The 12,431-nt window shown below is 47.3% G+C and overlaps 2 non-coding genes across 2 annotated transcripts; one reads left to right on the forward strand and one right to left on the reverse strand.

The window, feature by feature from the left end:
• Nucleotides 1–2,844: 2,844 nt before the first annotated feature.
• Nucleotides 2,845–3,008, reverse strand: LOC114109142 (U1 spliceosomal RNA). Its single transcript, XR_003585828.1, has one exon. It is a non-coding gene; the product is annotated as a U1 spliceosomal RNA (small nuclear RNA).
• Nucleotides 3,009–7,391: 4,383 nt separating this feature from the next.
• Nucleotides 7,392–7,555, forward strand: LOC114109208 (U1 spliceosomal RNA). Its single transcript, XR_003585889.2, has one exon. It is a non-coding gene; the product is annotated as a U1 spliceosomal RNA (small nuclear RNA).
• Nucleotides 7,556–12,431: the final 4,876 nt, after the last annotated feature.

Raw genomic sequence — 12,431 nt, forward strand, 5'->3', positions numbered from 1 at the left:
TTTTTCCGATGACCCAACGGGTGTTGGCAATCTGATCTCTGGTTCCTCTGCCTTTTCTAAATCCAGCTTGAAGAGCTGGAAGTTCAGGGTTCACGTACTGCTGAAGCCTGGTTTGGAGAATTTTGAGCATTATTGTACTAGCGTGTGAGACGAGTGCACTTGTGCGGTAGTTTGAGCATGCTTTGGCATTGCTTTTCTTTGGGATTGGAATGAAGACTGACCTCTTCCTGTCCTGTGGCCACTGCTGAGTTTTCCACATTTGCTATGCCAGCACGTTCACAGCATCTTTTGGGATTTGAAATAGCTCAACTGGAATTCCATCAACTCCACTAGCGAAGGTCCTAAGGCCCACCCACTTGACTTCGCATTCCCGGATGTCTGGCTCTAGTTGAGTTTGAGTGATCACTGCTGCTGCTGCTGCTGCTGCTAAGTCGCTTCAGTCGTGTCCGACTGTGTGAGACCCCATAGATGGCAGCCCACCGGGCTCCCTCATCCCTGGGATTCTCCAGGAAGAAACGCTTGAGTGGGTTGCCATTGTCTTCTCCGAGTTGAGTGATCACACCATCTTGATTATTTGGGTCGGGAAGATCTTTCTTGTAAACACCTACTCAAAGCGCTGTAAATTCAACAGAGACCCTTTTCCCACTTGCCTGGGTAATACTGAAGTAAAACCACACTAACTTGGAAAGGGATTTGATTTAGGTCATACCTGAATGGTCTAGCGGTTTTCCCTACTTTCTTCAATTTAAGTCTGAATTTGGCAATAAGGAGTTCATGATCTGAGCCACAGTCAGCTCTCGGTCTTGTTTTTGCTGACTGTATGGAGCTTCTCCATCTTTGGCTGCAAAGAATATAATCAATCTGATTTCGGTGTTGACCATCTGGTGATGTCCATGTGTAGAGTCTTCTCTTGGGTTGTTGGAAGAGGGTATTTGCTATGACCAGTGTATTTTCTTGGCAGAACTCTATTAGTCTTTGCCCCTGCTTCATTCCGCATTTCAAGGCCAATTTTGCCTGTTACTCCAGGTGTTTCTTGACTTCCTACTTTTGCATTCCAGTCCCCTATAATGAAAAGGACATCTTTTTGGGTGTTAGTTCTACGAGGTCTTGTAGGTCTTCATAGAACCGTTCAACTTCAGCTTCTTCAGCATTGCTGGTTGGGGCATAGACTTGGATTACGGTGATATTGAATGGTTCGCCTTGGAAACGAACAGAGATCATTCTGTCGTTTTTGGGATTGCATCCAAGTACTGCATTTTGGACTCTCTTGTTGACCATGATGGCTACTCCATTTCTTCTGAGGGATTCCTGCCCACAGTAGTAGATATAATGGTCATCTGAGTTAAACTCACCCATTCCAGTCCATTTTAGTTCGCTGATTCCTGGAATGTCGACGTTCACTCTTGCCATCTCTTGTTTGACCACTTCCAATTTGCCTTGATTCATGGACCTGACATTCCAGGTTCCTGTGCAATATTGCTCTTTACAGCATCGGACTTTGTTTCTATCACCAGTCACAACCACAGCTGCGTGTTGTTTTAGCTTTGGCTCCATCCCTTCATTCTTTCTGGAGTTATTTCTCCTCTGATCTCCAGTAGCATATTGGGCATTGCTACTGACCTGGGGAGTTCCTAATTCAGTATCCTATTATTTTGCCTTTTCATACTGTTCATGGGGTTCTCAAGGCAAGAATACTGAAGTGTTTGCCATTACAGACTGGTTCCAGATAGGAAAAGGAGTACGTCAAGGCTGTAGTATATTGTCACCCTGCTTATTTAACTTCTACGCAGAGTACATCAAGAGAAATGCTGGACTGGAAGAAGCACAAGCTGGAATCAAGATTGCCAGGAGAAATATCAATAACCTCAGATATGCAGATGACACCACCCTTATGGCAGAAAGTGAAGAGGAACTAAAAAGCCTCTTGATGAAAGTGAAAGAGGAGAGTGAAAAAGTTGGCTTCAAGCTCAACATGCAGAAAACGAAGATCATGGCATCCGGTCCCATCACTTCATGGGAACTAGATGGGGAAACAGTGGAAACAGTGTCAGGCTTTATTTTGGGGGGCTCCAAAAATCACTGCAGATGGTGACTGCAGCCATGAAATTAAAAGACGGCTTACTCCTCGGAAGGAAAGTTATGACCAACCTAGATAGCATATTCAAAAGCAGAGACATTACTTTGCCGACTAAAGTCTGTCTAGTCAAGGATGTGAAGAAGGCTGAGCGCCGAAGAATTGATGCTTTTGAACTGTGGTGTTGGAGAAGACTCTTGAGAGTCCCCTGGACTGCGAGGAGATCCAACCAGTCCATTCTGAAGGAGGTCAACCCTGGGATTTCTTTGGAAGGAATGACGCTAAAGCTGAAACTCCAGTACTTTGGCCACCTTCATGCGAAGAGTTGACTCATTGGAAAAGACTCTGATGCTGGGAGGGATTGGAGGCAGGAGGAGAAGGGGACGACGGAGGACGAGATGGCTGGATGGCATCGCTGACTCGATGGACGTGAGTCTGAGTGAACTCCGGGAGTTGGTGGTGGACAGGGAGACCTGGCGTGCCATAATTCCTGGGGTCGCAAAGACTCGGACACGACTGAGCGAACTGAACTGACCTGAACTGAACCTGGAAAGTGATAGGCGTTCGTAGGAAAAACTAGCTACAACTGGAAGTACAGCTAAGGGCATCGGCGGACCGCAAGGTACAACTTTGCTGCACATCTACGCGTACGGCAAACTACGAAACACAAGAGCACAATAGCCAAACAGAAAAAGCAAGCGCAACGGTCACGGAGACAGCAGACTATACAACTGCTTAGCTCCGGTCTGTTCTTGGTAAACCACGTAAATCAGGGGAAAGCGCGAACGCAGTCCCCCACTACCACAAATTATGCAGTCGAGTTTCCCACATTTGGGGAAATCGCAGGGGTCAGCACATCCGGAGTGCAATGGATAAGCCTCGCCCTGGGAAAACCACCTTCGTGATCATGGTATCTCCCCTGCCAGGTAAGTATGAGTTGCTGCCCACCCACCGCCCGACACGCTCGAGCTCGCCCCACTCTGCACGCACGGTCACTTCCCTCGCACCACCCCCGCACACTCAGCCCCTGCGCGCCCCTCGGCCCGGCCTCGCCCACCCGGAGAACAACCTCAGGAACCTCCGCGTGTGCACACGCAGGACACCGAGGCCCGGGAGGAGCGGGACCAGCAGCCTCTGCGCGCCGCTCATCTACATACGCCACGCCCCCATGCCGGTTGTGTGCCCAACCAATCCCCAACCTAGACAAGCTGCCTTGAGGTTTCCCGGCCCCAGGGTCTGGGCGCGCAGCGAGAAGACGCGACGTGGAGGGGGAGCCCGGGAAAACAGGAGTTCTGGGCGGCCGGAGCCCCGCATTTGAGAGTGAGGGTGTGAGTCGCGGCTCCGTTCTAGTCTCACCTTCCGATTTTGTTTCCACAGCCAGACCGAACTCATCCCACTGGGCATGGTTATTATGAGGACCTTTCCCTCCCCCGACCCCCGTTAAATATTTAAGTAATAAGATTTCCGCAGCCAGTTTAAAAGCGATCGCTTTATTCGCAGTGTCTTCCTGAGTTAGCATCTCCATCAACTACTTCAACACGTATCTGCTTCAAGATACACAACTAAACCAAGTGAAACTTAAAGGGGAAAAAAGTCAAGATTCTATCCTTGAAGAAAGTAAACCAGGGCAAGGTACAAACTTCTTCCACTTTGCAAAGAGTACAGTGCTTGAGTCAAGTATATAGTACTGGCAAATACAAAGTCTTAAATTTTATTTTGGCCCTTGCCCTGCCATTTGCAGGATCTAAGTTTCCCCACCAGCGACTGAGCCTCTGCTCCTTGCAGTGCAAGCACCATCCAAACCCTACCTGTCTTTCAAAATCCATCTGCAAGCAATGGGTGGGTCAGTAACTAGATAGAAAGATCCTTTAGGATTCCTTTCAGCCATGAGATGCTGCACCTATGGTTACTCCAACTGTACGATTGCTGTAATACCTTTTCAGATTCTCCCTCTGCTTGTGCTCTTTCTATGCTTTGAAATCTTGTAGGATAATGTACCACTCACATGCTGTATATTTCTGGTTTTTGTTTTTTTGTTTGTTTGTTTTTTAGACTGTGCCTCTTGGCTCGTGGGATCTTAGTTTTCCGACCAGGGACTGAACCCAGACTCACTACCGTGAAAGGGAGGACTGCCAGGGAACTCCCTTCCCTGGTTTTCAACTATTGTTCCACCCAACTCTCTTGGGAGGTACAATACTCTCCCGTGAGTCACAATGACATGAAAGAGACACCTGTTAGGAAACCCGTGAGAGTGAAAGAGGAGAGCGAAAAAGTTGGCCTAAAGCTCAACATTGAGAAAACGAAGATCATGGCATCCGGTCCCATCACTTCATGGGAACTAGATGGGAAACAGTGGAAACAGTGTCAGACTTTATTTTTTTGGGCTCCAGAATTACTGCAGATGGTGACTGCAGCCAATTAAAAGATGCTTACTCCTTGGAAGAAAAGTTATGACCAACCTAGATAGCATATTCAAAAGCAGAGACATTACTTTGCCAACAAAGGTCCATCTAGTCAAGGCTATGGTTTTCCTGTGGTCATGTATGGATGTGAGAGTTGGGCTGTGAAGAAGGCTGAGGGCCGAAGAATTGATGCTTTTGAACTGTGGTGTTGGCGAAGACTCTTGAGAGTCCCTTGGACTGTGAGGAGATCCAACCAGTCCATTCGGAAGACCAACCCTGGGGTTTCTTTGGAAGGAATGATGCTAAAGCTGAAACTCCAGTACTTTGGCCACCTCATGAAAAGAGTTGACTCATTGGAAAGACTCTGATGCTGGGAGGGATTGGGGCAGGAGGAGAAGGGACGATCGAGGATGAGATGGCATCACGGACTCGATGGACGTGAGTCTGGGTGAACTCCGGGAGATGGTGATGAACAGGGAGGCCTGGCGTGCTGCGATTCATGGTGTCGTAAAGAGTCGGACACGACTGAGCGACTGAACTGAACTGAGCTGAGCTGAAGAATTGTGGCCCTCGTCAGGGCCACAATTACATCCATATTTATTTGATCCACAAAGTTAAGTCATTACTTATTTACTCCCATAAATTTAAAACTGAGAATTGGAAAAGCTAAGGAGTTGGTTTTGATTCTAGGACTGGTAACAGAACAAGTAAACTCAGGGGCTGAGCCTGTCAATTTTTGGTGGTTACATGCGCTAATGACAAGCAAGCAAAGGGAAGCAGGATTATGTAGCAAACTAAAACAGAGAGGCTTTCCCTGACCCCCTCATCAAACACTGTAAGCCCTCAACCCCACCCCCTGCTCTCCATCGTGTCTTCTCTATCCCTTAATCCACTTTTCCCCTTTCTACTTCATGTTACATGTTTGCTTATTTCTGTATCCCTCTTCTATTTCTCTGTTGCTACACAAAAATATCACCCCCCCCCCCAGAAAATATCACTCCCAAAGTTAAGAGCTTTGAAACAGAAACACATCTATTTTCACCCAAATCTGCAGTTTCTGGGGTCACAGTTTGGGACTGAAACCCGAGTGTGTCCCTTTTCCATGCATGGCTCTTGGCTTGTGGGATCTTACTTCTCCAACCAGGAATAGATTGGAGACAAAACTTTGGTCTACTGTTGAAGGAGATGATCGGTAGGCTGTGACCACTGGTCTTTGAGCTAGACTCAGGCAACCATTCCCCTGTCCTTGGAATGTATCCTCTGTCTACTACTCCCACAGTGGGAGCTATCCCAAGGAAAACACCTTGAGGAAGTAAGGTGTTGTTGAGACCATCTGAACAGTGTACCTGACAACCCAGTTAAGGAAGGCCTTTTTATAAACTTTTAAGACTTGGCCGGCAGGGGTAGAGAGCTACTCCTCTTTCAGCCACCCAAGACAATCTTAGTAAGTTCCTATGCTTCTTGGACCTGCCATCTACCAATTTAGGGTGGCCTGCCTCTATCTTGGCCTTCCCTGGTGGCTCAGAGGTTAAAGCGTCTGCCTGCAATGTGGGAGACCGGGGACCGATCCCTGGGTCAGGAAGATCCCCTGGAGAAGGAAATGGCAACCCACTCCAGTATTCTTGCCTGGAGAATTCCATGGACGGAGGAGCCTGGTGGGCTACAGTCCACGGGGTTGCAAAGAGTCCGACACGACTGAGCGACTTCACTCTCACTTTCATCTCTATCTTTACTCTCTCCTTAGGGAGAGAGAAGAGACAGGTTCTAAAGCAGCAGCTTCCTCTCAACATGGCAGCCCGAGTTATCAGCCTTCTTACTCACAGCTCAAGTCTGCCACACAAGGTTCTCAGAGACACAGAAGAAGATGCAAGGCTTCCGCGGACCTAGCCTCAGAATCCCCTGAAAATCACTTGGGCCTCAATCTATTGGTCAGCTTAGTTACTGGGATTCCAAGTGAGGGGTAGACTCTAAGTGGGCAGAGTAGCTGGGATATAAAATGTCTCATTTACTGTCTAAAAATTGTTTGGAATTCCCTGCCGGTCCAGTTGCTGGGTCCGTGCTTGCATTGCAGGGAGCAGAGGCTCAGTCGCTGGTGGGGAAACTTAGATCCTGCAAATGGCAGGGCAAGGGCCAAAATAAAATTTAAGACTTTGTATTTGCCAGTACTATATACTTGACTCAAGCACTGTACTCTTTGCAAAGTGGAAGAAGTTTGTACCTTGCCCTGGTTTACTTTCTTCAAGGATAGAATCTTGACTTTTTTCCCCTTTAAGTTTCACTTGGTTTAGTTGTGTATCTTGAAGCAGATACGTGTTGAAGTAGTTGATGGAGATGCTAACTCAGGAAGACACTGCGAATAAAGCGATCGCTTTTAAACTGGCTGCGGAAATCTTATTACTTAAATATTTAACGGGGTCGGGGGAGGGAAAGGTCCTCATAATAACCATGCCCAGTGGGATGAGTTCGGTCTGGCTGTGGAAACAAAATCGGAAGGTGAGACTAGGACGGAGCCGCGACTCACACCCTCACTCTCAAATGCGGGGTTCCGGCCGCCCAGAACTCCTGTTTTCCCGGGCTTCCCCTCCACGTCGCGTCTTCTCGCTGCGCGCCCAGACCCTGGGGCCGGGAAACCTCAAGGCAGCTTGCCTAGGTTGGGGATTGGTTGGGCACACAACCGGCATGGGGGCGTGGCGTATGTAGATGAGCGGCGCGCAGAGGCTGCTGGTCCCGCTCCTCCCGGGCCTCGGTGTCCTGCGTGTGCACACGCGGAGGTTCCTGAGGTTGTTCTCCGGGTGGGCGAGGCCGGGCCGAGGGGCGCGCAGGGGCTGAGTGTGCGGGGGTGGTGCGAGGGAAGTGACCGTGCGTGCAGAGTGGGGCGAGCTCGAGCGTGTCGGGCGGTGGGTGGGCAGCAACTCATACTTACCTGGCAGGGGAGATACCATGATCACGAAGGTGGTTTTCCCAGGGCGAGGCTTATCCATTGCACTCCGGATGTGCTGACCCCTGCGATTTCCCCAAATGTGGGAAACTCGACTGCATAATTTGTGGTAGTGGGGGACTGCGTTCGCGCTTTCCCCTGATTTACGTGGTTTACCAAGAACAGACCGGAGCTAAGCAGTTGTATAGTCTGCTGTCTCCGTGATCGTTGCGCTTGTTTTTTTCTGCTTGGCTGTTGTGCTCTTGTGTTTCGTAGTTTGCCGTACGCACAGATGTGCATCAAAGTTGTACGTTGCGGTCCACCGATGCCCTTAGTTGTACTTCCAGTTGTAGTTAGTTTTTCTTACGAACGCCTATCACTTTCCAGGTTCAGTTCAGGTCAGTTCAGTTCGCTCAGTCGTGTCCGAGTCTTTGCGACCCCAGGAATTATGGCACGCCAGGTCTCCCTGTCCACCACCAACTCCCGGAGTTCACTCAGACTCACGTCCATCGAGTCAGCGATGCCATCCAGCCATCTCGTCCTCCGTCGTCCCCTTCTCCTCCTGCCTCCAATCCCTCCCAGCATCAGAGTCTTTTCCAATGAGTCAACTCTTCGCATGAAGGTGGCCAAAGTACTGGAGTTTCAGCTTTAGCGTCATTCCTTCCAAAGAAATCCCAGGGTTGACCTCCTTCAGAATGGACTGGTTGGATCTCCTCGCAGTCCAGGGGACTCTCAAGAGTCTTCTCCAACACCACAGTTCAAAAGCATCAATTCTTCGGCGCTCAGCCTTCTTCACAGCCTTGACTAGACAGACTTTGGTCGGCAAAGTAATGTCTCTGCTTTTGAATATGCTATCTAGGTTGGTCATAACTTTCCTTCCGAGGAGTAAGCCGTCTTTTAATTTCATGGCTGCAGTCACCATCTGCAGTGATTTTGGAGCCCCCCAAAATAAAGCCTGACACTGTTTCCACTGTTTCCCATCTAGTTCCCATGAAGTGATGGGACCGGATGCCATGATCTTCGTTTTCTGCATGTTGAGCTTGAAGCCAACTTTTCACTCTCCTCTTTCACTTTCATCAAGAGGCTTTTTAGTTCCTCTTCACTTTCTGCCATAAGGGTGGTGTCATCTGCATATCTGAGGTTATTGATATTTCTCCTGGCAATCTTGATTCCAGCTTGTGCTTCTTCCAGTCCAGCATTTCTCTTGATGTACTCTGCGTAGAAGTTAAATAAGCAGGGTGACAATATACTACAGCCTTGACGTACTCCTTTTCCTATCTGGAACCAGTCTGTAATGGCAAACACTTCAGTATTCTTGCCTTGAGAACCCCATGAACAGTATGAAAAGGCAAAATAATAGGATACTGAATTAGGAACTCCCCAGGTCAGTAGCAATGCCCAATATGCTACTGGAGATCAGAGGAGAAATAACTCCAGAAAGAATGAAGGGATGGAGCCAAAGCTAAAACAACACGCAGCTGTGGTTGTGACTGGTGATAGAAACAAAGTCCGATGCTGTAAAGAGCAATATTGCACAGGAACCTGGAATGTCAGGTCCGTGAATCAAGGCAAATTGGAAGTGGTCAAACAAGAGATGGCAAGAGTGAACGTCGACATTCCAGGAATCAGCGAACTAAAATGGACTGGAATGGGTGAATTTAACTCAGATGACCATTATATCTACTACTGTGGGCAGGAATCCCTCAGAAGAAATGGAGTAGCCATCATGGTCAACAAGAGAGTCCAAAATGCAGTACTTGGATGCAATCCCAAAAACGACAGAATGATCTCTGTTCGTTTCCAAGGCAAACCATTCAATATCACCGTAATCCAAGTCTATGCCCCAACCAGCAATGCTGAAGAAGCTGAAGTTGAACGGTTCTATGAAGACCTACAAGACCTCGTAGAACTAACACCCAAAAAGATGTCCTTTTCATTATAGGGGACTGGAATGCAAAAGTAGGAAGTCAAGAAACACCTGGAGTAACAGGCAAAATTGGCCTTGAAATGCGGAATGAAGCAGGGGCAAAGACTAATAGAGTTCTGCCAAGAAAATACACTGGTCATAGCAAATACCCTCTTCCAACAACCCAAGAGAAGACTCTACACATGGACATCACCAGATGGTCAACACCGAAATCAGATTGATTATATTCTTTGCAGCCAAAGATGGAGAAGCTCCATACAGTCAGCAAAAACAAGACCGAGAGCTGACTGTGGCTCAGATCATGAACTCCTTATTGCCAAATTCAGACTTAAATTGAAGAAAGTAGGAAAACCGCTAGACCATTCAGGTATGACCTAAATCAAATCCCTTTCCAAGTTAGTGTGGTTTTACTTCAGTATTACCCAGGCAAGTGGGAAAAGGGTCTCTGTTGAATTTACAGCGCTTTGAGTAGGTGTTTACAAGAAAGATCTTCCCGACCCAAATAATCAAGATGGTGTGATCACTCAACTCGGAGAAGACAATGGCAACCCACTCAAGCGTTTCTTCCTGGAGAATCCCAGGGATGAGGGAGCCCGGTGGGCTGCCATCTATGGGGTCTCACACAGTCGGACACGACTGAAGCGACTTAGCAGCAGCAGCAGCAGCAGCAGCAGTGATCACTCAAACTCAACTAGAGCCAGACATCCGGGAATGCGAAGTCAAGTGGGTGGGCCTTAGGACCTTCGCTAGTGGAGTTGATGGAATTCCAGTTGAGCTATTTCAAATCCCAAAAGATGCTGTGAACGTGCTGGCATAGCAAATGTGGAAAACTCAGCAGTGGCCACAGGACAGGAAGAGGTCAGTCTTCATTCCAATCCCAAAGAAAAGCAATGCCAAAGCATGCTCAAACTACCGCACAAGTGCACTCGTCTCACACGCTAGTACAATAATGCTCAAAATTCTCCAAACCAGGCTTCAGCAGTACGTGAACCCTGAACTTCCAGCTCTTCAAGCTGGATTTAGAAAAGGCAGAGGAACCAGAGATCAGATTGCCAACACCCGTTGGGTCATCGGAAAAAGCAAGAGTTGCAGGAAAAACTTCTGCTTCATCGACTATGCCAAAGCCTTTGACTGTGTGGATCACAACGAACTCTGGAAAAGTCTTAGAGAGATGGGAATATCAGACCACCTGACCTGCCTCTTGAGAAATCCATACGCAGGTCAGGAAGCAACAGTTAGAACTGGACATGGAACAACAGACTGGTTCCAAATCGGGAGATAACCTCAGATATGCAGATGACACCACCCTTATGGCAGAAAGCGAAGAAGAACCAAAGAGCCTCTTGATGAAAGTGAAAGAGGAGAGAAAAGTTCGCGTAAAACTCAACATTCAGAAAACTAAGATCGTGGCATCTGGTCCCATCACTTCATGGCAAATAAGATGGGAAACAATGGAAGCAGTGACAGGCTTTATTTTGAGGGGCTCCAAAATCACTGCAGCGGTGAAACTGAAAGACGCTTGCTCCTTGGAAGAAAACTTATGACCAACCAGACAGCATATTAAAAAGCAGAGACATTACTTTGCCAACAAAGGTCACTCTAGTCAAAGCCATGGTTTTCCAATAGTCATGTATGGATGTGAGGGTTGGACTATAAAGAAAGCTGAGCACTGAAGAATTGAACTGTGGTGTTGGGGAGACTCTTGAGAGTCCCTTGGACTGCAAGGAGATCCAACCAGTCCATCCTAAAGAAGATCAGTTCTGAATATTCATTGGAAGGACTGATGCCGAAGCTGAAACTGCAGTATTTTGGCCACCTGATGTGAAAAACTGACTCACTGGAAAAGACCCTGATGCTGGGAAAGACTGAAGGCGGCAGGAGAAGGGACGACAGAAGATGAGATGGTTGGATGGCATCACCGACTCAATGGACATGGAGTCTGAGTGAACTCCGGGAGATGGACAGGGAGATCTGGCGTGCTGCAGTCCATGGGGTCCCAAAGAGTCAGACACGGCTGAGCGACTGAACCGAACTGAACTGAATAGGTGTTAGAGGTTATACTAAGCAGATCGGACGAAGACAGATATAATATCTATAAAAATCACTTACTGTTTCAGTCGTGCCTGACTCTGCAACCACATGGACTGCAGCAAGCCAGGCTTACCTGTCCTTCACAGTCTCCCAGGGTTGCTCAAACTCATGTGCATTGAGTCGGTGATGCCATCCAACTATCTCATCATCCTCTCTCACTGCTTTTCCTCCTGCCTTCAATCTTTCCCAGCATCAGGGTCCTTTCCAGTGAGTCAGCTCTTCGCATCAGGTGGCCAAAGTATTGAAGCTTCAGCTTCAGCATCAGTCTTTCCAATGAACGTTCAGGGTTGATTTCATTTAGGATTGATTCCTTTGATCTCCTCACAGTCTAAGGGACAATCTCAAGAGTTTTTTTATATCATTTATATGTGGAATCTTAACAAAGGAAGTCAACTCATTTATAAAACAGAAACAATCATAAAGAGAAAACAATGCTGCGCATCAAGGGGGAGTAGGGAGAAGAAGGGGAGGCCAAAGACAGGGATAAACTAATAGTATGGGATTAATAGTTATAGAACACTATGAAAAATAAGATTTTACTACATGGCACATTGAACTATATTCAATATCTTGTAATAACTTATAAAATGGCAAGGAATCTCAACTGTACACCTGAAATTAATACAAGATTGTAAATCAACTAGTTTAATATATAAAAAAATTTTAAAAGAATGTGGAGGGAATTTCCTGGCAGTGCAGTGTTTAGGACTCCAGGATTTCACTGATGGAGCAAGACATCAATCCCTGGTCAAAGAACTAAGATCCTGAAAGCTGTACAGCCCGAAAACAAAAACAGCAGATCTTTTTTTACATGTACAACAGAACCCCCCAAAGGAAGATAAATACCCTCAAAAGTGGCTAAGGGCTTCCTTTTGTTGGCCCTGGTTCCTTTTGCTGAAGAATGATATTTAGAGACTAAAATCTGGTTCCTCTTGTTGATGAATACTGGTGCATCACTGGTATTAAGCCCTGTACCTATTTTACTCAATGGATTATGTTCTATTATTATCATTACCTTGA

Source organism: Ovis aries, chromosome 18, assembly GCF_016772045.2.
Source record: "Ovis aries strain OAR_USU_Benz2616 breed Rambouillet chromosome 18, ARS-UI_Ramb_v3.0, whole genome shotgun sequence".
Taxonomy (NCBI): Eukaryota; Metazoa; Chordata; class Mammalia; order Artiodactyla; family Bovidae; genus Ovis; species Ovis aries.